This window comes from Electrona antarctica (genome assembly GCF_951216825.1).
Source record: "Electrona antarctica genome assembly, contig: scaffold_40, whole genome shotgun sequence".
NCBI classification, from domain to species: Eukaryota; Metazoa; Chordata; class Actinopteri; order Myctophiformes; family Myctophidae; genus Electrona; species Electrona antarctica.
Genome location: NW_027638523.1, coordinates 392,309 through 415,331, shown reverse-complemented (window position 1 = coordinate 415,331; position 23,023 = coordinate 392,309). Strand labels below are relative to the sequence as shown.

General features: G+C 44.3%; 1 protein-coding gene across 3 annotated transcripts in view; it reads right to left on the bottom strand.

Annotated features, from left to right (window-relative positions):
- Nucleotides 1-23,023, bottom strand: part of LOC306917958 (uncharacterized protein) — a 338,291-nt gene that overhangs the window by 25,588 nt on the left and 289,680 nt on the right. The window lies entirely within an intron of this gene.

The window sequence follows — 23,023 nt, the reverse complement described above, 5'->3', positions numbered from 1 at the left end:
AAATCACCAGTAGAAACAACTTGTACTTATCATTCAATAAGGGTTTACTGAACAACCAGGAGTAGTCTGGTGACCACCGGAGAGACGGGTGAAAGCCGGAATGTAGACGCCACCCGGGAGCAGTATGGGTTGGCGCCCCAGCCTGTGTATTATGTGAGGAGGAAGCCCAACACACCCATGGTGAGGCCTTTAGGAGGGCCATTCAAGCTGCAAGCGGAGTCTGCAGCACCACCGTTGCCCAGGTGGAGCCTGCAGCACCACCGTTGCCCAGGTGGAGCCTGCAGAACCATTGTGGCTCAAGAATCCACCACTCCTGAATGAAGTGTCTGGTGCTGATTGATGATTAGAACCTTCCTGGACAGATCACTTAACCCTTTGAGTGGACCAGTACCATGTCTCGTGCTTAACATCTTAAAAGTCTCACGCACAAATATCTTAATAGCTAAACATGATTATGGGTTCAAACTTGTTGTGCTATACTTATGTAGCGGCACAAGCGGAAACATGCTGTGTGTCTGTGTCTTTTAGGGGACCATGAGTTACCAAACTATATTTTTATCCTTACAGTTTCTGAATAACCCTTTAGTCTTGTTAGAATAATGCTAATAAAAACATCATTGTGTTTTACCTGAGAGAGTATTGCACCACATCTTCCTACGTAGTAATGTCAAAGTTGACTCACCAGTCTCCTCTTCCTGTTCCTCTTTAATCTGTGGAGGTTGTGGTTCCTCCAGGACCAGACTGGATCTCCTCTCCTGTTGTTCCTCTTTAATCTGTGGAGGGTGTGGTTCCTCCAGGACCAGACTGGATCTCCTCTCCTCATATTCAGATGAAACCTCTTCACACACAGACAGGAGGAGGGGAGAGACGGTATCATCAGCAGAGCAACTCAAAGTGCTTTTGTCAACTCAAAGATTATTCTCCTATTCGTTTTGTCAGGATCGTTTAAAAAAAGGAGTGTCTCGAGTCTCTTCACAATGCCTCGCAGAGCAAGGTGTTGAGTAGAGCCCGCCATTGGTCTCAACGATGTATCCGTCATTGTTTTTTTTTTTTATCATCATTAATGTAATCTACCCCCAACCACCCCTTTTCCCCCTCAATGTATATTTCCCTTTTTACCTCCTTTATGATGAATTCCTGTTGTGTTCTTTGGAAAAATAGAAGTGTATATTTGTAAATCTCTAAATGTTTTGATGAATTGAACAAGATGGACCCTCTTGTAAACAAGTGTAATGCTTTTATTGGGTCGTCCACTCACAGTTAACAGTTTTTGTATTGAGTTGTGCTTGAAATGTACTGTAATTCTGAACTGTTTTTTTAAAAGCCACTGCGTGTGCCGTGCCTGTGACTCTGACCATTTATGTGACTCTCACCATTTATGCCAAATATCTTAATAGCTAAACATGATTATGGGTTCAAACTTGTTGTGCTATACTTATGTAGCGGCACAAGCGGAAACAACATGCTGTATGTCTGTCTGTCTGTCTTTTAGGGGACCAAACTATATTTTTATCGTTACAGTTGCTGGATAACCGTTTAGTCTTGTTAGAATAATACTAATAAAACATCGTTGTGTTTTACCTGAGAGAGTATTGCACCACATCTTCCTACGTAGTAATGTCAAAGTTGACTCACCAGTCTCCTCTTCCTGTTCATCTTTAATCTGTGGATGTTGTTGTTCCTCCTGGACCAGACTGGATCTCCTCTCCTCATATTCAGATGAAACCTCTTTACACACAGACAGGAGGAAAGAGAAGGTAGCATCAGCAGAGGAACTCAAAGTGCTTTTGTCAACTCAAAGATGACATTCATTCTCCTATTTGTTTTGTCAGGATAAAATAAGTGTCTTGAGTCGCTTCACAACGCCTGGCAGAGCAAGGCGTTGTGAGTAGAGCCTGACATCGGTCTCACCGATGTATCCGTAATTTTTGGCACCGATGCCCGACAGACATTATTTCACTGATGTGGCCGAAGTTTTTTTATCATCATTAATGTAACCTACACTTGTCTTTTAGAATGTAATACGCCCTTATGAAACGCGCTCTTTTGGTTTGATATACATTTCTTGCAGCTGCAGAGAATGGATTTAAAAGGCACTGTGTGCACCGTGCCTGTGACTCTGGAGCCTAGGCTGCAGCAGAAAACCCTGCCCTGCGAGTGACTGGCATACATGGAAGTCCAGCTGTCATTCCGGACCCCTCGCCCTGAGAAAATGTCGTCCGTGTGCAGCCCGGGAAAATATATGAGAGATGTTTGAAAAGATCAGATATTTGAATAAACAAGCGTTTTCTGCCTGAACTTTTACATGGATGTGAAACTAGAGGACAATATCTCACTCCACGTCTTTGGAATTATTTATTGGGTGAGTACAAACGGAGCGCAGAGCACATTTATGCCACCCATGTCTCCTTGCTCACTGGGAGCGGAGGCATCCGATCTGTGGCTGTTTATACAGGAATATGTGTAATTTATGTATGTTCACAGACATTCTAGGGCTAGTATAACTACTGGTAAATGTAGTTCAGTTCAGCTAGCTTAATGCTACTTGTAGCTAATAATAATAATAATAATACAACTTTATTTGTATAGCACCTTTCATGACATGAAATGCAGCTCAAAGTGCTTTACAGAGCAATGAAGAGAAAAGAAAAGAAAAGCAAGGCATAAACATTAAAAAACAAGAGCAGTAATGCAATACAGTGAGGACATGAAAAACAAAAAAATAATAAAAAACAAATCAATTAAAAGCAAGGGTGTAGAAGTGGGTCTTGAGCTGTGCTTTAAAAATGTCTACAGAGGCTGCCTGTCGAAGGTACAGTGGGAGTTTGTTCCACGCCGTCGTAGAAGCAAAAAGCTGCTTCCCCGTATTTTTAGTTGCCATTTTTTTAGGCAAAGCGAGGAGGCCAGCAGTGGAAGACCTTAGGGGGCGGTTTGGGACATATTCAGGCAGGCAGTCATGTAGGTAGGAAGGTGCGAGACCATTGAGAGCTTTATAAACAAGTAAAATAATTTTAAAATCAATCCTAAAAACAACCGGAAGCCAGTGCAATGAAGCCAGAACTGGAGTAATATGTTCTCTCGTCTTAGTTCTAGTTAAAACTCTGGCTGCTGCATTTTGGACAAGTTGTAATCTGTCAGTTGTTTTCTTAGATGAAAAGATGAAATTACCTACCTAGGTTCCATCCTGGAGGCTAATCTTTCCGGTGATAAAATGGCCACCAACGTAATCAAAAAGGTCAACCATAGAACAAGATTCCTTTACAGGATCTCCTCACTGGTCAACAAAAACACCTTGAAGACCCTAACAGGAGCCCTTGTACAGGGTTTCTTTGACTATGCATGCACCTCCTGGTACCACAGCACCTCAAAAGGCCCTTAAAACCAGGCTCCAGACTTCCCAAAAAAAGCTGGTCAGGCTCCTACTTGACCTAGCCCCCCGAACCCACCTCACCCCTGCCCACTTCGACAGGCTGGAATGGCTTAGGGTCGACGACAGAGTACAGCATCTTGCAATGGGTCTGGTCCACAAGATTCGATACACCACCAAGATACCCATGTACCTGTCTAGATACTTCCTTAATGTTAACGAAGTCCACACCCACAACACCAGAGGGAGTGCAACGAACCATGTACAACCCAGATTCGGCACAAACAAGGGACTAAATTATTTTCGCTCCTATGCCACCAAAATGTGGAACGCCCTACCAACTGTCATTAAGACATGCGAATCCCTTGACTCCTTCAAAACCGCTCTCAAAGGGCACCTACGGACGGCTGCAATTCGAAACTGGCCCCTGTAAAATCGGAATCCCTCAAACACGAACGCAAGGACAACACAAGAGACGGTCGCGGCCACACAGCCAACTCAAGGTATGGCCACTGAGCCGAATTGGGGACCCAACGCAAGGACAACACAAGAGACGGTCACGGCCACACAGCCAACTCAAGGTACGGCCACAGAGCCGACTTGGGGACCCAACGCAGCTCCTCCAAGGAAAACAAACAAATTAACGGAGCTGAACGTGAATCCCCCCCACCGCCCACCCCTTTTTTCCCCCCTCACTGTATATGTTTATTTTCCCTTTTTACCTCCTTTATGATGAATTCCTGTTCTGTCTATAGAAGTGTCTATTTGTACGTCTCTAAATGTTTTGATGATTTGAACATGGTGGACCCTATTGGAAACAAGTGTAATGCTTAATTGGGTCGTCCACTCACAGTTAACAGCCTTTGTATTGAGTTTGTGCTTGAAATGTACTGTAATTCTGCAAACTGTTAATAAATTCTTCAATCAATCAATCAAACTAGGCATGTAACGATATATCGTATATCGATATTAATCCCGACAATATACAGGTCCATCCCAACGAATTAGAATAATCTGAAAATGTTCATTATTTGCCATAATGTAATACAAATAAATAAACTTTTATATATTTTAGATTCATTACACAACTGAAATAATTCAAGCCTTTTATTGTAGTAATATTGATGATTATGGCGTACAGCTCATGAAAATCTAAAAATCCTATCTCAATGAATTTTACGAGACCACTAAAAAAATGATTTTTTTAAACGAGAAATGTCGACCATCTGAAAAGTATATTAATGTATGCAGTTAATACTTGGTCTGGGCTACTTTTGAACCAATGATTTCATCAATGGGGCGTGGCATGGAGGTGATCAGCCTGTGGCACTGTTGAGGTGTTATGGAAGCCCAGGTTTGCTTTGATAACAGTCGTAAATTAATTTGTATTGTTCAGTCTTATATATATCACACCTTCCTCTTGACAATACAACCTAGATTCTCTGTGGAGTTCAGGTCAGGCCAGTTGGCTGGTCAGTTAATCACAGTAATACCATGGTCAGTACACCAGTTACTAGTAGTTTTGGCTCTGTGGGCAGGTGCCAAATCCAGCTGGAGAGGAAAATTAGCATCTCCATGAAGCTTGTCAACATACTGAAGCACAATGTACTCTAAAAAGAGTCCAGAGTCTCAACACACTCTGCTGGAAAAGGAAGATCAGCATCAGCATAAAGCTTGTCAATGTACGGAGGCACACAGTGCTGTAAAATATCATAACAGATGGTTGTGTTGAGACTTTGGACATGACAAAACACAGTGATGATTTAGGCCAGTGGTTCCCAAACTGTGGTGCGTGCACCCCTTGTGGTGTGCGAGCGCCTTCTAGGGGGTGCGCGACTAACCCTAACCCTAACCCGTGATTGACGGTGCTGGTTCCATACTATATATTATATCTATTTTTTTTAACTTTATACACTTACTCACAAATACAGCGGATGCTCTGTTCCTTTTCGGAAAAAAATCCGATTCGACAGCAAAGCCCTTTTCTCTCTTAAAAAAAAAAGAAAAAAAAAGAAAAACAGTGAACGGCGAAGCCCTGGCCAATTTCTTTTTGGTTTAAAAAAAAAAAAACACTTAAAGAGAAGGTACGGCGAAGCCCTGTTGCCAGCCAGCCAATGCCAGCTTTGATGTCTTGGATCTGGAGGAGCTGGATCAAATTGAGGCTCAATTTCTGGCCATCCAGGCTGGCATCGGAGAGCCCCATCACATCCCCCGAGCCCCAACAACGCTCTCCCCCGGCTGTGGTTGAGGCTGAGGATGAGCCAGCCCGTGGGCTGGAGCCTCTCATCTTAGAGAACACCCCACCCACACTGGAGGGATACAGTGAGGCGGCTGTGTTCAACACAAACAATATCCTCTCCTCATTCGAGGAATATGCCGGGGATGTGCATGGGTTTGTGCACAGGGACATGGGCGATCCCGTTGCCATCCACCCAGTCTGTGTTCCAACTCTCGAAGCGGAACGGATGTTACGCTTCGGGAACGACATAGACGGGGTGGTGGTGCAGATCCCCCATGCACGCTTCGTGAAAGCCAAAATACACTACCTGTTGGTGCCAGAAAGGGCCAAAGGTGGACTTACCAACCACTGGCCCATTCTTAAAAAACACCTACCACTCAGGAGGATGAGCCCTTCAGTTATAGGAGTGGAAGCGGGTACAAGGGTCCACCTTGGCCTATGTGGACGGCGGGTGGAGGCTACAGTGGACCGTTGTACCCGCTAGCCTCACCGTGCGGCGGCGCTGAACTTTGTTCAGCTCTATGCCGATGGGCCCCACCAGCATCAGACGCCTTTTTATAAGCACCCCGTCTCCGGGGTCATAGTAAACTGTTTCCTGCAGAAACTGGAGACAAACAAGGCAATGCAGCGACGGGCACTGGCCTACTTGGCCCACATGAGGGACCTGGTCAGCAAATTGATGGTCAAGATGGCGGCAAGGCTGGAGGGGGTTCTCCGGATGGAGAGAGGGCACATCCCCCTAGGCCTTGCCGCCTCTGACCTGATGGATGCTAACGCATTGAAGACCCTCCTCGCCCAGGAACCCATGCTGGTTCCGTTTGAGAACCAGGGCGGGGAGGGTCTAATGTCCGTGTGTCAGAGGGTGGGGGAGTATCTGTTGGGAACCCTGGTACGGCGGCTGGAGGCGGACGCGTTCCATGGGGGATACGACTCCACCTGGCAGTCGTACCAGTACGAGCTCGCCCTGGAGGAACTGTTCCACGGGCAGCCCGGGTGCCCCGAGGACAACCAATACAGCGCCGCCCTGGGCTGTTCATCTGTTCACTGGAACAGTTCCTCCAGGTCGAGGGGGTTCATAGCACTGACGCCCTGGTCCAGCGCCAGTGCTGGCAATACTCCCCCACCACTGACCAACTGGATGAGCAGCTCCTTCACCATGGTGTTGATTAGGAGGCTCTGGTTGCTGGTGGACAGCACCAGAGCCAACCCTAACATCCTGGGGAAGGAGCTGCTCATGGTTCTGCTCAAGGACCTATTTGAGGTTGCCGTGGTGGACATGGCTCCCTTGAGCAGGACCGCCCAACATCCCCAGGAGTGCGTCAAGGACCAACAGTCCTACACGAAGTTGGTGGAGGAAAGCTGGAATGCCTTTATTGTGAAGGCTAAAGTTTCTAAACGTCTCACATCCTGCATATTTCCGCGTACCTGCAAATAGCCGATCTACAAACTCACAACATATTGTGGATGCGATGCGTTGTGAGCTTGTAGATCAACTATTTTCAGCATGCAACCCATCGTACAACGAAGCACAAGTCAAGCACCACTCAAGCTTCACTTGAGAGCTGTGTTTTGTTGGCCGAAGCGACGTTACACAGCGCAAAAGTAATAAGCTACGGGAAGCTAGTTTTCGGTGGCAGCGTGGCACGTTGTGTTTAATCAACCAACACAGTTTACCTCAGTGTTTTTGTTTTAGCTGGTTCTCTATGTTTTAGCTAGTTTTCTCCTAGAAGGCTCTATGGAAATCTGGGACAGTTTGAAGTGAACTGTCAGAGAGTTGTTCACACATGCCCAGAATGAACGCATTCACAATGACGTTCATCAAGCAGAAATACAGTACGTTCAGTTCAAGAAAAAATAAACGGATTCGTGAACATTCATTGAATGCGTACAGGGACAACACTGCGGGTCAAGACTGCGCATGCATTTAATTACGATAAATATTTTGACGCAATTAATTAACGCAATTGATTAACACCGTTAACGCAATAATTTTCACAGCCTTAAAAAGGTTTCAAAATGATGGTAAAACAAATGAGTGTTCAAATGAGTCATCTAGCAGCAGTGATGACAGGACTTCAGTGGTGTATGTATTGTCTTTGTTGCGACTGTAGGTAGCAGACTACTATGAAAACCTGCAATTGTCAATGGCATTACATTTTTGTGTTAACACAAACACTCAAAACTGATCATTCATTGTCAATGACATGCAATGTTTGTGTTAACACAAACACTCAAAACTGATCATTCATTGTCAATGGCATTCAATTTTGGTGTTAACACAAACACTCAAAACTGATCATTCATGTAAAGTGCCTTGGATAAAGGCGCTATATAAATGCACCATTTACTATATAAATGCACCATTTAATGGCATGCAATGTTTGTGTTAACACAAACACTCAAAACTGATCATTCATTGTCAATGGCATTCAATGTTTGTGTTAACACAAACACTCAAAACTGGCCATTCATTGTCAATGGCATTCAATGTTTGTGTTAACACAAACACTCAAAACTGGCCATTCATTGTCAATGGCATTCAATGTTTGTGTTAGGACAATCTTTGTGCTTACACTTACCCTCAAAGCTGGACATAGGAGGGGCTAGAGGCCCCTCAATAATATGAAAAATAACTTTTTGGTCCTATAGTGCTTTTAAGGCCTTATTTGGACATGAATGATTTGAAATCAGAGATCTGTCGAGCTTTCAACTTGCGCTTTGCACACATGCTGGCCATGGATGGCCTACATGTGCGCGAGCAGAGCACGCAACCTACTGCTGACTCCTGTCAACATTATCATACCGTTTTTTGTTGTGTTAAAGAAAGAAAAAAATGTTATTATATATAAAATATTCCAAAGTGACGATCACAACAACTGACCGGACAGGGCAGCCGCGTGCTGCTAGGCAGCTTTCCCATTGTAAACAATGAGGACTACATTTCCCATAAACCTTTGCATGCCGGAGCGACGGACCTTTTTGCGATGACGTCATCAAAACGCGTCTCATATCCAATTCTGTCCGGTGGATTGCCCTTAAAACTGATTTAAAACGTGGATTAAAAAATGAAAACATAACTCGGGCAATCGCGAATCGCAGGTAAAGTGTTCTACAATTAATTACCTAATAAATAAAATGTACTGCAGGGTTCCCCAATTAATTTTCCTCGAGGGCCATATTTTGACTAGGGTACCAGGCTGGGGGTCTTGCCCTGAAAATTCATTTTCAGGGCAGGACCTCATTTGAAAAGGATGCCCAGTTTGACATGCATAGGCTACTGACCCCCATTTTTATTTATTTTTTCTGAAATTCTTCCGCGGGCCGCAAGGGGGCGCTCCGCGGGCCGCAAATGGCCCGCGGGCCGCCTATTGGGGAACCCTGATGTACTGTAATAAAAAAGTATTTTTGGCATCGCGACTACGAGCTGTGCGACCTCCCTTTCTGTTTTAAAGTTTGTTTGGCCTTGGTAGTATTGACTAATTGGTTTAAAATGGTGTCCATTTTGCAAAGTGGGACATCCCAAAAGTATAGTCTGTTTGGCATAGAATTCCATACAGTGTTACGCTGCCTCTTTGGCCATCGCCTTCGTTGGCGTCCGTTCCGCGGTGTTTTTTTGCCAGGAGCCCACTCCACAGCTCCGCCCGCTGGGGGAGCTCAGCGTTACGCCTCTGTTGCGCCTCGAAAAATCGCCGCACGGCCCCCGGAAACCGGGACCGGGTGTGTCACGTAGGGAAAGGAAATCTATTTTTTTCAAAAATAGGGGGCCAGGGTGGGAGATGCTGCGAGCTGGCCCGGCGCGACCGGGGCCGGGTGGGAGAATCGCATGGCGCTGGGTGGCTGAACAGACGCCGGTGTCCATTTGGCGAACTTTGTCTGTTCGGCCATGTTTGAAAACCTCTAACGGCGGGGAAACCGGTCAATAAAAGTAGGATCCAATGTCTCCCCGCTCAGCATCAAAGTTTGGATTAGGGTAAGGTACAGTAAAACATTTAGGCCAAAAGTATTACACAAAAAGTCCTGGGGACTTGTTTCCTGTTCCTATATTATCCAGATATTATCATTGACATTGCCAATATTATCGTATAGTGAAAATACATACTACGGTTTGGGTGGTCTTCAAGTTCCTCCTGTTTAAGAGAGATGTCTTCAGGTTCCTCCTGTTTAAGAGAGATGTCTTCAGGTTCCTCCTGTTTAAGAGAGATGTCTTCAGGTTCCTCCTGTTTAAGAGAGATGTCTTCAGGTTCCTCCTGTTCAATATAAATATCCTTGGCTGAGTCTGGTGAGTTCATCTTCACCTGCAGTCTGGACTCCACACACTGGTCTGAAATGAAGGAATTGAATAATGACTTGAGCCCTAGCAGAGAATATAACAAATATTGGCAGAAGCTAAAGGCAATATTATGTTAACCTTACAAAAGATAATGAAATTGATATTTTAGGGCAGAATCTTGCTGAACATAAGATTGCAAATTGTATTGCCAAAACTGATATTCACAAGTACGGATGAGCAAGTTGGTTCAGGATGGGTCCCCGCCCTGAATTTAGTTTGGCTGAATAAAATTCACCCTTTGTCAAGTCCGGCCCGTGGTTGTGCCCCTCTTCGTACTCATTGGTTGCCGTTTCGTGGTTGGACAAAAGTCCTCTCTCTCCACTACCATTGAAATAACATGTTTTTCAGTTTCTTTGTATTGATATTCTGTGCACTCAATTCTTATTTTAAACTTGGTGTCAGTAAAAAGGAACATCACAGGTGCAGCATGGTGACTGGGCATGTTTGTTTTTAGGTTTTTCCAAAAAAGATGTTTTAGCAAATTCAACATAAACAAGGCGGAAACAGGGCGGAACAAGGCATAAAGAGCCTGCTGGTTAGTCAGTCAGGGACCAATCAGAAGGCTGACAAAGGGTGAATTCAATTCATACTCCCTCATGGCTAGCTAGTCGCTTATAAATATTGGAGGTCCTTGGACCTGGCCAAGAAATGAGCTTCGCAGACATTGTAGCAGCCCAACAGAAAATATTAAAGAGAGTAAGACCACATGAAACTTACTTAGGTGTATGTGGTCTTCAGCGTCCTCCAGGTTAATAGAAATGTCTTCAGGTTCCTCCTGTTTAATAGAAATGTCCCTGGCTGAGTCTGGAGAGTTCATTTTCACCTGCAGTCTGGACTCCATACACCGGTCTGAAATCAAGTGAATCAGGACTTTAATAAGAATCTTGAGATTATGGGATTCATGAATTACTACTAGTGCATGGTTTTCAACTATTCTCCAATGTTCGGAGGTCATTTCTGATTATTCGGTCATTGCGATTGGAACATTGGCGTTTTCTAGAGCAAGGATTGGCCTTATTTTAGCTTGGTAATAAACGCTAATACTTTAATATCCAAGATGGATGCCAAAAGCGGAGTCATAGTGGAATAGCCTGAAATCACCGGCACCCAAGTGCCATACGACTTTCGTCCAGCAGGCAGCACTCATTATGTTAAAGTGGGTTTGAGGCTAAATTTGCAGCGTATGAACAAGACAGGAAAACAATTACCAATGTAATGCATTACCTGTCATTCTAAGACTGACACAATAATATAGAATGACAAAGGTTTAGTTGGTACGATTGCAATGCTTGGTTAATGAGGACAAGGGAGCTCTAAGTTCACTTGACAATCACATTAACATTACAGTGGACAGAGTAAATATCCTACTCGTTTACAATATACTTTTTCATTGCTTGCAGGGCTTGACATTAACTTTTTGAGGCACTTGTCCTGTGGACAAGTACATTTCCCATTCACTTGTCCGGGCACACACAAATACATTTTAAGTTGGTGTATATTAGTTAAAGTGTACAAGTTAATAGCCCTAGAATGTCTGTGATCTAACATACATTTCATGTATTCCAAATACACAGCCATATATTGTTTATTTCCAGAAATAAGTTAGCAGACTGACCTTGTCGGCATTTAAACTTGTAGCACTGCGTGTGCACTCACCCAATAATTAATTCCTAAGGCTTGGAGTCGTTTGGAGACTAGTTTCATATTCATTTGAAAGTTCTGGCATAAAACCTATATAGTAAAATATCTACTATTCCACGAGCTGCACATGGATGACATTCTCTCCAGCAAGGGGCCCGGAATGAGCGCAGGAGTCAGGACTGAACATATCAAAACTTCCTTTAGGAAGCACAAATGTATGGGCCACATAAAAATAGGTGGTGGGATCAATTACCACCTGTCAATTGTGTGCCCCATACGTTTGTGCTTCCCAAACATCAACTGTTCCCAAAGGAACATATTTACAGTCCAGGTTTTCCTCTTATAAAAGTGGCGATATTTTACTTAAAACACGTTTTCTGCCAGAACTTTCAAATGAATATGAAACTAGAGCACAATATCTGACTCCAAATCTTAGTAATTAATTACTGGGTGGGTACAAACGCAGTAGGACAAATGCAGCATGGCTACACGTTTAAATGCCGATGGTCAGTCTGCTAACCGTGCGTGAATACAATCTATTGCTGTGTATTTGGAATAAATTAAATCTATGTAAGATCATCATTCTAGGGCTATTACCAATATTGGAATTATTGGGATTATTAGGAAAGCCAGACAATAATGCCAGACAATATTGTTGGCCGCTAGGAGCATCACAGAAAAGGTTAAACCAAGAGTCACTTGTCCAATGGACAAGAAAACAATTGATGCACTTGTCCGGAAAGATTTATTACTTGTCCCGGACAAGCGGACAAGCCTTAATGTCAAGCCCTGCCTTGTATGGAAAGATTAATGAGGTGAAAAAGGGTTGGGTGGGTGCGGGGGGATTCAGATTTTACATGCATTTTAAATGCATTGGAGAACATTTATTGCTTATAAAGGAAGTGCAAGAAGCACCAACATCGTTTCAGTAACACTCTTCCTTCCCCCCCCCCCCCCCCCCCCCCCCTCCCCCTCCAGAGGGAAAAGAGATACAACTAAACAGGAACTCTGGATGGTAGGCTATACTGTTCACTATTCCCTTTTGTTTCATTTGTGTATTTTTATTTTGCATAGATGTGTATATTTGTATGTCTTGTCAACACATGTATGGTTTTACCCTTGAAGCAGATGTTGTATTGACCAGTAGGCTTTCGTTGAAATGTACACAAACTGTTAATACATTTTTCAATCAATTTAAATTCAAGGCAATTGCCCGGGACATGGTGCCTTCGAGCAGGTGTGGTCTGTGGGGGTGGACTGCAGTCCGCAAAAAATGGCACGATATGTGCAGTGGGGCCAAAAAAAAAGAGCGCGGCCATACATAGAGAGGCCCGGGCCACTGGTGGTGGGCCAGAAGAGAACTCTGAGCTCACCCCGTAAGAGGAGAGGATCCTCCAGATCCTTTCTAAGACTGCCGTGGGGGGGGGGGGGGGGGGGGGGGGGGGGTCGATATGTTGGGGGAGAGGGGTTGTCACCTGAGGACCCAACAGGCCATGCCTGAGGCCATCAACCCACCCTCCGCACCCAGCAGCCCTGCAGCAGCCCAGCAGTCCACACGACCATCCCTCGGGCATAGAGCAGGCCAGGTCCGGTCAATCCGGATGAGGGGTGGCATAAGGATGCATCCACTGCAGGCACTCACTGCAGGTGCACCCACCTGCAAGTGCAGTGAGACGCTCCTTAAGGCAGAGGAGAAGAAGCTGGTGCTGCTGCAGGGCATCGAAGACCAGCTGCAGCGGACCAACAGCCACCTGGAGAGGTCCAATGCTCTCCAGGAGGAGCTGTTGGCCATCAAGAGGCGGAAGCTGGTGATGGAGGAGAAACGGCTGCTCCTGGCTGAGGCCCAGTTCATCCAGGGCGGGGCCGGAGGAGCCCTCCCGGTCCCTGTCCCACTCCCCACTGTGTTTCCCCCGGACGAAGGGTAGGTGACATGTCTAGATATATTTCTCGACAATTGACAATCTATCCATTTCACTAAGCAACCTCTCTCCATTGCAGGTGATGTGGATGACCCCCAGCATTATACTCTAACCCTTTTCATTTGTTTTTCAAGACACCGGCATGTTTTTTTGTTTGTTTTCAAGACCCCAATGTAATGGGAGGGCAATGGCCTGTATTTGTTGACGTAGTGCAGTCCAAATATGTATATAAAAAACATTTTACCAGAATGGTTTAATTAACCATTATCCAGAATACATCTGATATTTGACATCTGTGACACCAGTCACAGATGTCCTGGGTCTGTTTTTATATGGACCAAGCTTTTCAGGATAAACATTCAAAATAACCAAACGACAACAAACTTTGGTACAGATGTGGACTCTGCATACTCTTATTTAAAGTCGGGGCCATGTATATGAATTGACGACGAGTGGCTGGCATGACATAATTAGCCATGTTTCATTACGCTCGTGCGTCATGGAAGAAATTCAACTTGGTTTACGCACCTGCAACATTTGCAGCCCTTACATCTACATGAACGTTCAGATTCCAAACAAAGTATTTCACGGATGTTACAATTGGGGGGGGGGTTAAGTTAACGTATCTTCCGTAAGCCTACTGTTCAATAAAAAGCAGTTTGATCAGGTCAGTAACCATGAAAGCATCAAAAGGTAGGAGTGTAATACACCTCCCAACCGATAGATACGTTCCTCCAGTTTGGAGGGAATATTGTCTTGGCCAGTGGCCTTGTGGGGTTGGAGGGCACCGTTTTTTAAGTACCTCCTCAGTAGTTACCATTGCCATTTTAGTCTGATGCTGGCATTCAAAGCAACCAAAGGTATGGCTCCCCCATATCTTGCAAGTATGATCGAACACTACAAACCCTCCCTCCCGCACACTCAGATCAGCCAACGCAGGGAAGCTGGAAGTACCTTCACTAAGATTGCCGGAAAACGCTCCACACGTCCCAAACTCTTCTCCCTTCTGGCTCCAAAACTATGGAATGCACTTCCTATTACAATCAGAACTGCAGCCTCACTCCCAATCTTCCGCCGTAGTCTGAAAACCCACCTCTTCAGACTCAATCATGGCCCGTAGCACTTGCCCTAGCCATGACATTTGTATGTATACTTAAGATAGCATTTTATGTAGACATAGCACTACAAGTAAGACGCGCAAACGCGGGAATCAAACGCAGCTCGTAAATTGCAATAACAACAATTAGAATAAATTACGTACTTTTTTAAGTTTTTTTTTTTTTAAGTATTCTACTGTGTGTGTGTGTGTGTGTGCTTTTTTTGTGCGTGATACAGCTGCGCCCTCTGGTGGCGGGCAGGTGGTGTCACACACAGACAGACATGTTCTGCCTGGGTTACATGTGCATTCGCAATAAAGTATCCATGCATAGTTTCATTATATAACTATTCTACTATTACGTTCTTAGCTCGCGTATGATTTATGTTAACTACTTTTTATGTATGTGATGAATTGCCATGCTTTTTTGTTCTTGCTTAATGTAAATCGCTCTGGATTAAGAGTGTCTGCTAAATGCCTAAATTGTAAATTTAAGTACGTCAAGCTTGTCAGTGATGAGGGTGTCGTTCGATTTGATGTTTACGTTTGTAAACTTGTTTTGTAGTTTCGGACCGCAGCCTAGTTGGTTGTTTAGTAGTTTCCAGAGCTCCCGAGGATTGTTTTTGTTTTCCTCTGCTTTATCATTGATCAAGTTTGTTTTTGCGGATTTGGTCATGGTAGTTACAATGTTTCTTAGCTTGTTTCATTGGGTTTTTAGGATGCACAGTTGGGTTTGGAGATCACTGTCGAAGCGCTTGGCTAGCTTGGACTTGCATTTAAGAAGTTCAGAGCTTTCATTGCAGTCAGTATGTCCGAATGCATCCATGGCTCCGAGCGGGTTTTGACCCTGATGGTTCTCAAAGGAGCCATGTTGTTTAGCACTGATGTAAATTTGGTTTTGAAAGTAGACCTGGTCCATAGCCCTAATGTCATTGCATTAGAGCTATGGAACAGAGCTGGTTGGCTGTTGATGGTAACGTAACCAAACTATCTTTCAAAATAATTTGATGGGTAAAAGGAATATTTTTAGTCATAATTAAGATTTAACTTTCAAGTTGGGAGGGTATAAGTAGGCTATGTATGATCTAGTTGTGTGTATCTTGCAAGTTGCTAGTTTCAGATGAAACATATATACTCACCCAAACAATTTAATTTAAACAATCTCTAGGACAATTACATATCCAAAAGGAAAATATAGCTGCAAGCAGTGATAAGGCAGGACCAAGAAAGAAGACAATATGCACAAACTAGACTATGGAGACTAAAGGACTATAAGATATGTATCATATTAAACTTTGTAAACAGCCTAACACTCCTGTAGAAAACCAGACTAAATTAATTTATATTATGAACTTTTTTTTAAACAATTATAAATCTAATCTCAAAATGACACGTGCAGTGTGGGGTTGATATAGAAACGGGTGACTTGAGCACTGCGTGTGAATCTGTCGAGTTCGAGATGTACAGACGAGAGACGACCCGGAAGTAGGAAGTTATTTCCAAAATGGAATGAAACAAAACAATGGTGTTATGCTGTCTATGAGGACGCAGCATCGTAGGGCCGATTCATACTCCTATTTTACCGCTGTTTCGGCGCTGTAGTGCCGAAATGATTTCGGCTCGTCAGAAACTTTCAGTAGCACCGAAGAGCCGACTTTAGGACGGTACCCGCCCGCCCCCCCCCCCCCCCCCCCCCCCCCCCCGAACCTCAAATGACGTCACATTGTAGGCTCTACAGGGCCGAACCGACTTTTATTCGGCTCTAAAATAGGAGTATGAATCGCGCCTAAGAACGCTAATATCTGTTGTTATGCTGTCTATGAGGACGCAGTATCTTAGAACGCCAATATCTCGGATTCTTCTTTTTAGACCAAAAACAAGATTGATTTGTGGCTCCTTTCTCTAAACGTTTTGGGTGGATTAAATGACAATCGCGGGACATGTTACCCAGCAGATTTTTACTTCCTGACTCTCAGTTTCCGGCCAAACCGGCTTTCAAACTAAAAGTGCTCGCCATTGAGAATACAGGCGTGGCAGCGAGAGCCCTCCACCAGATGGTGATGTGGCGCCGATAGTTTGATTTGATTTACCTGAGAGAGTGTCACAGCTCGTCTCCCAGTGTAGTAATGTCAATGATGACACATCAGCCTCCTGTTCCTGTTCGTCTTTAATGTGTGGAGGTTGTGGTTCCTCCTGGACCAGACTGGATCTCCTCTGATGTTGTGGAGGTTGTGGTTCCTCCTGGACCAGACTGGATCTCCTCTGATGTTGTGGAGGTTGTGGTTCCTCCTGGACCAGACTGGATCTCCTCTGATGTTGTGGAGGTTGTGGTTCCTCCTGGACCAGACTGGATCTCCTCTGATGTTGTGGAGGTTGTGGTTCCTCCTGGACCAGACTGGATCGCCACTTCTCATATTCAGTTGAAACCTCTTTACACACAGACAGAAGGAGAAAACTAGTCAAAACAATATGGTTCGGTTGGTCATTTGTCTGGAAATCCTGGGCACTACACTCCCTCTGCCAACCTGGGGAGGGCAGCGTACTGACCTTATGCTTCTTTCTATGCATGAGGAGTCCAAGCTGTTTATTTTCACCTGACAGGGGAGAGTTTCCCTGGCCGGACGTAGCGCGTGGAAGAAACACGTTATTCCAACCAGTTCCTTTCCCCTCCATCAGGCTCCCCGGCTGGGCAACAAACAACAAACAGCTACTGGGAAATGTAGTTCAGCTAGCTTAATGTAGTTCAGCTTGCTTAATGCTACGTGTAGCTAAGCTGGTGTTGTTCAGAGTTCACCAGCCTGCAGTGTGTATTTGGTGTCGTGTGACACCAAACCACACACACACACACACACACACACACACACACACACACACACACACACACACACAGTGTGTGTAGTTTGGTGTTGGTGTGGCATAAACCTGCAAATCAGACCCTTCCTCAACCAGGAGTCAAAAACCTGACTCTTGTAACTCTCTCCTACTGGCAGCATGTCCACTTAAGCCTCTCCAATTGATCCAGAATGCCGCAGCTCGCTTAGTCTTCAACCAGCCACAATTCTCACGTCTCCCCGGTTCTCCGCTCCCTCCATTGGCTCCCGGTCGCTGCCCGCACAGAGTACAAAATTCTGATGCTGGCATTCAAAGCAACCAAAGGTATTACTCCATGGGCTAGAGGCCTATTTCTGGGATATTGGTACCACTACAAGGGACAAAGGTTGCATATGATTTTTGTATTGCTACATGTCTGTAGTTCATTAAATGATATGATAGCAATGGCAGCTGATTACTTGTTTTCAGCCCTTATATCTGGTATCTGATGAAAGAAATTGGTACATAGTGAATGGCATAACTTGGCAACTAATGGGCCGATTTGGATGATTCTGCTATCAAAGTATAGGTTTACTGGCGGCTGTGGCTCAGGAGGTAGAGCAGGTCGTCCAATGATCCATGGGTCGGCGGTTCGAATCCCGGCTCCTCCTGTCTACATGTCGAAGTGTCCTTGAGCAAGACACTGAACCCCAAATTTCTCCCGATGTGCTGGTTGGTACCTTGCATGGCTTCAGCTGCAATCGGTGTATGAATGTCTGTGTGAATGGGTGAATGTAATGCACAATCTATGTAAAGCGCCATGGATAAAGGTGCTTTACATAGATTGTGCATTACACAAGACCATTTACCATTTATTTACCATTTACTGGGGTGCCGAGTTGATTTATGAGCTGACTGAAGCAATTCAAGTTCATTCAAAGGTCGAAGGTCAATGTCAAGGTCATTTTCAATCCAAAGTGTTAACAAAACTGGCATATCTTGGCCTTGGCCTAGTTTACTGTAATTCACCCGAAACGTAACCCCAAGCTAATAAGATGATAATAATTCCGGAGACCTTTCTGAATTCATAGATCTAAATATTCTGTGGGTCTTGAAAGATTAGTAAAAATGCTGGCAGTGTTCTAGAGAAACAGTTAATATTGTACATTCTGGAGTTTGCAGAGGCCTGTACATTTCAACCCATTGCTGAGACAACTGCAGTTAGGAAGCTTGCATAGACGTGCACATTTACAAGCCAAAAACTCAAGGGCTACATCTGGTGCAGGGGCTGTGCGCATCCAGTAAATTGCTAACTGTGCATCATCAACAGTTGTCCATCCACTTTGTATGGGATGGACGAGTCTGCAGAGAGCATCTCCATATTCGAGTCTGGTAATTGGCACGGATGGCATGGAGAAATAGACATTCTCTACATGGTAGGAGTTGACTGGAATCAGCCTCCCTTCTCCTGGCACAAAAAATAGCGGATCTGGTTCACGTCACTGGAGGTGGTCCCAGACAGGTTCCAGCTACAAGTGAACTGCTGCAGTTGATCAAAGAGCTCTGTTGAAACATCCCAATTCTGGCCAAGTTGTTTGAATGTCTCCTGAAATTCTGGGTTTTTCTTCAATAATCTCAGTGCATTGAGTTTTCCACGACCAGCAATTAAAGGCACTCACATACTGTAGCGTGACCATATCACAGAGATTTTCTCCCAAAGCTTGTCTATGTCCACAAACCGTGTGCGGTTTAGTGTACCTGCATTTCTGATAGATAGGATAAGGGATGTGTTTTTGGAAGGCTAAATAGAGAACCATTACATCAGTATCTCCAGAAGTAACCCAATACGGGAGGGGGACTTTTTTCCGTCTTTTTACTCTTTACTCCAACAGTCCGACATGATATTAGAAAGACAGAAGTTCCCGCAATAGTCCGAAAACCGTAGTTTAGACGAGGCAATATTCCGACACGGGAGACCGAGTAGCGCGCAACGGCAACGCACCCAGTGAGTGTGGGTGCTTGCGTGCGTGCGTGCGCGCGGCGTGTGTGTGTGTGTGTGGGGGGGGGGGGGGTGCGTATGAAACAATGCACGAGTGCGTCCCCTCTCTCGCTGCATATTTGCAGAGAGAGAGAGAGAAAGGGGGGGAGAGAGAGGCACACGTGTGTGTGTGTGTGTGTGTGTGTGTGTGTGTGTGTGTGTGTGTGTGTGTGCGCGTGCGTGCGTGTGTGTTTGCGCGTGTGTGTGTGTGAGAGAGAGGGGGAGGGAGAGAGAGAGATAAGGGGGGAGGGAGAGAGAGAGAGGCGTGTGCACGCGTGTGTGTGTGTGTGTGTGTGTGTGTGTGTGTGCGCGCGCGTGGGGGGAGGTGAGTGAGTCCCCTCTCGCTGCATGTGGCAGAGAGAGAGGGGGGAGAGGGGGGAGTGAGAGAGAGAGAGGGGGGAGATAGGGAGAGAGAAGAATATAGGGATGTGAAGAAATTATAATCCAGCGTGATTCATAGCGACATAATACATACCATGTCAATTAAAAGCACCACTGCCTGTCTCGTTCTTTCCATCCACTATAGAGCGTCGCAGTCCCGCCCCCTCGAGAGACCCGGAAAATAAATCCCTGTTCATTTTCCTCATAGACTTTTCAGAAAGTATTTATTTAAAGACGTTTACGCCGCGGACAAAGCCAACTCTTGTCGTGACAAATCATAACACTAAACACAATGTTTTGGGCCAAACAAAGAATTAGAAAGTAGAAAAAACGGCAGATTACAACACTTTTTTTGTTTTTCTTCTTTGTAATTATTTGTTTGGTCCAAAATATTGTATTTGTTGTCATGATTTGTCACGACTCGAGTTGGCTTCGTACGACGCTTAAAAGGTCTTTAAATAAATACTTTATGAAATGTCTATGGGAAAAATGTATTGGGATTAATTTCCTGGGACTGGCGTTGTCATGAAAGGGGGCGGGACTGTGGCGCTCTATAGGTGCTCTCAAAGGGCACCTACGGACGGCTGCAATTCGAAACTGGCCCCCGTAAAATCTGAATCCCCCCCCCCCTTTTTCCCCTCACCGTTTCTTTTCCCTTTTTACCTCCATTATGATGAATTCCTGTTCTGTTCTTTGTCTATATAGAAGTGTCTATCTGTACGTCTCTAAATGTTTTGATGAATTGAACATGGTGGACCCTCTTGTAAACAAGTGTAATGCTTAATTGGGTAGTCCACTCAGTTAACAGTCTTTGTATTGAGTTTGTGCTTGAAATGTACTGTAATTCTGCAAACTGTTAATAAATATTTCAATCAATCAATCAATCACTCTCTCTCTCTCCCCCCCTCTCTCACACACACACACATACGTGCGCCTCTCTCTCTCTCCCTCCCCCCTCTTTCTCTCTCTCTCAGCCATATGCAGCGAGAGAGGGGACTCACTCATGCATTGTTTTATACGCCCCGGGGGGGGGGGGGGGGGTGCGTATAAAATTCAGATTTTACGGGGGCCACTCACTCACCGCGCACACACACACTCTCTCTCTCTCTCTCTCCCCCCCTTTCTCTCTCTGCCATATGCAGCGAGAGAGGGGACTCACTCGTGCATTGTTTTATACGCACCCCCCCACCCAATGGTCCATTGTCCCGTCGGCTATTTGTATGTCGGAAAAAAGACCTGCACCCACATAATACAGCGTGTGTGTGTGTGTGTGTGTGTGCGCGCGTGTGTGTGTGTGTGGGTGTGTGTCAGTGAGTGTGTGTGTTATCTCTAAGTTAAGTCTAGTTGTGTGATCCTCATTTACATGTTTATTACATGTTTTCCTGAGTTGAGTTGTGTGCTGGGGTACAACCTTGAGTAATGTCTAAATGGTTTCTACATCCTCAAATAAATAAAACAAGGTATCACTCATGATTCTATGAAGTTTTAAGATTTTGTATTTTCCCGGTATGACTACCAGAAGTATAATTCAGCATGTCTGTTGTTTTATTATGATGTTGGTCATGTCTATCCATGGTACAAACATCAGAAATGTGCATAAAAGTGAATCATTTTGGAGTTTAGACAACAATGAAGTATGTGGTTTTGCATAATCACAGTATACCACTAAAATGGTATTCAGCTGCCCTTCTGAAACTGCTATCACACATTTTCTCACTCCTGGATGTCAGACGAACAAAATGATACCACATATGTCTTGTCCCTTTTAGTGGTACCGATATCTCATTCAGCCCATGGACTAGGTATGGCACACGCATATTACGCAAACTTGTCTGATCGGACCCTACAAACCTTCCCGCTCACTCAGATCAGACACTGCATGGAAGCTGTTAGTACATTCACTAAAAACGTTGCAAACTCTTCTCCCTTCTGGCCCCAAAACTATGAAATTAACTTCCCATTGCAATCAGAACTGCAGACTCACTCCCAATCTTGGTCCGATGAGCTGAGGAGCTCACTAGTCGAAGAAGCATGGCTTGGCTTTAAAACCAAATTTACATGAGAACCAACAGGGTCAAAACCCGCTCAGAACCATGGATGAATCCGGACATTCTGACTGCAATGAAAGCCAGAGACAAAAAATGCTCTGAACTTCTTAAATGCAAGTCCAAGCTAGCCAAGAGCTTCAACAGTGACATCCAAACCCAACTGGGCATCCTAAAAACCCAACGTAACAAGCTAAGAAACATTGTAACTGCCATGACCAAATCCGCAAAAAGTAACTTTATCAATGATAAAGCAGAGGAAAACAAAAACAATCCTCGGTTGCTCTGGAAGCTACTTAACTCTTTGAGAGTTTCAAGGATTTCTATATAGTTTGTAGACTTCTCTATGGCAGAATGGCGTTTTTGAATGATTTATTGAAAATTCTCTGTTGTGAATGTGTGACAACGAAAGACCTTCAGAGAAAGCTTGACTTGTCTGCTTCCAGGAACTGGAAAAATGAACTGAGTTGATAAAATGTTTAGTTCTTGTGTTGGAAGCCATTTAAAAGAGCCTGCATTTACACTGTTTCTGTTTCTAGGACAACCAAAAAAAGTTATGCCCGGTTGAAGTTTTATTTTCTAAATAACTTTTTTTCTGCTGGGCATACATAGCCATGCAATATCTCATTTTAAAGGGTGAGTTGTCTAGTTCAATTAAAATAAAATAAAAAGTTTCTCACATGTACCACTGTAGATATTTTGCCATCTATAAATAGCATGGTCAGTCATGATCAATCTGACCTATCCAGCTAAAAGTCCCCATAGCTCTGAAATTGGAACATCATATAAACTCAATTCTTTTTTGGGGTAAAATTAGACATTCTAACGCACATTTTGATATATACCATGTTTACATAGTCTTACCAGTACCTTGTCTATTCATGCATGTATCTCAAAAACCTGTTATGAAGAAACACAGTTTTGATAAAAAACACATCCAAGGACATTGTTTTGATATGACTTGGTGCCCATGATATGTATCAAAATATAGACTTGAATGTATACTGTATTATAAAAAAAGAAATTGAGTTATTACCATCTACCGTTACAGAGTAAATCACAGTTGAAACTTGCTTAGTCATATACAATAAACCTCACAATAGTGAACAAAATAGTCATGACAGGTCTAACTCATTGTAAAAGCGTCTTTTATTTT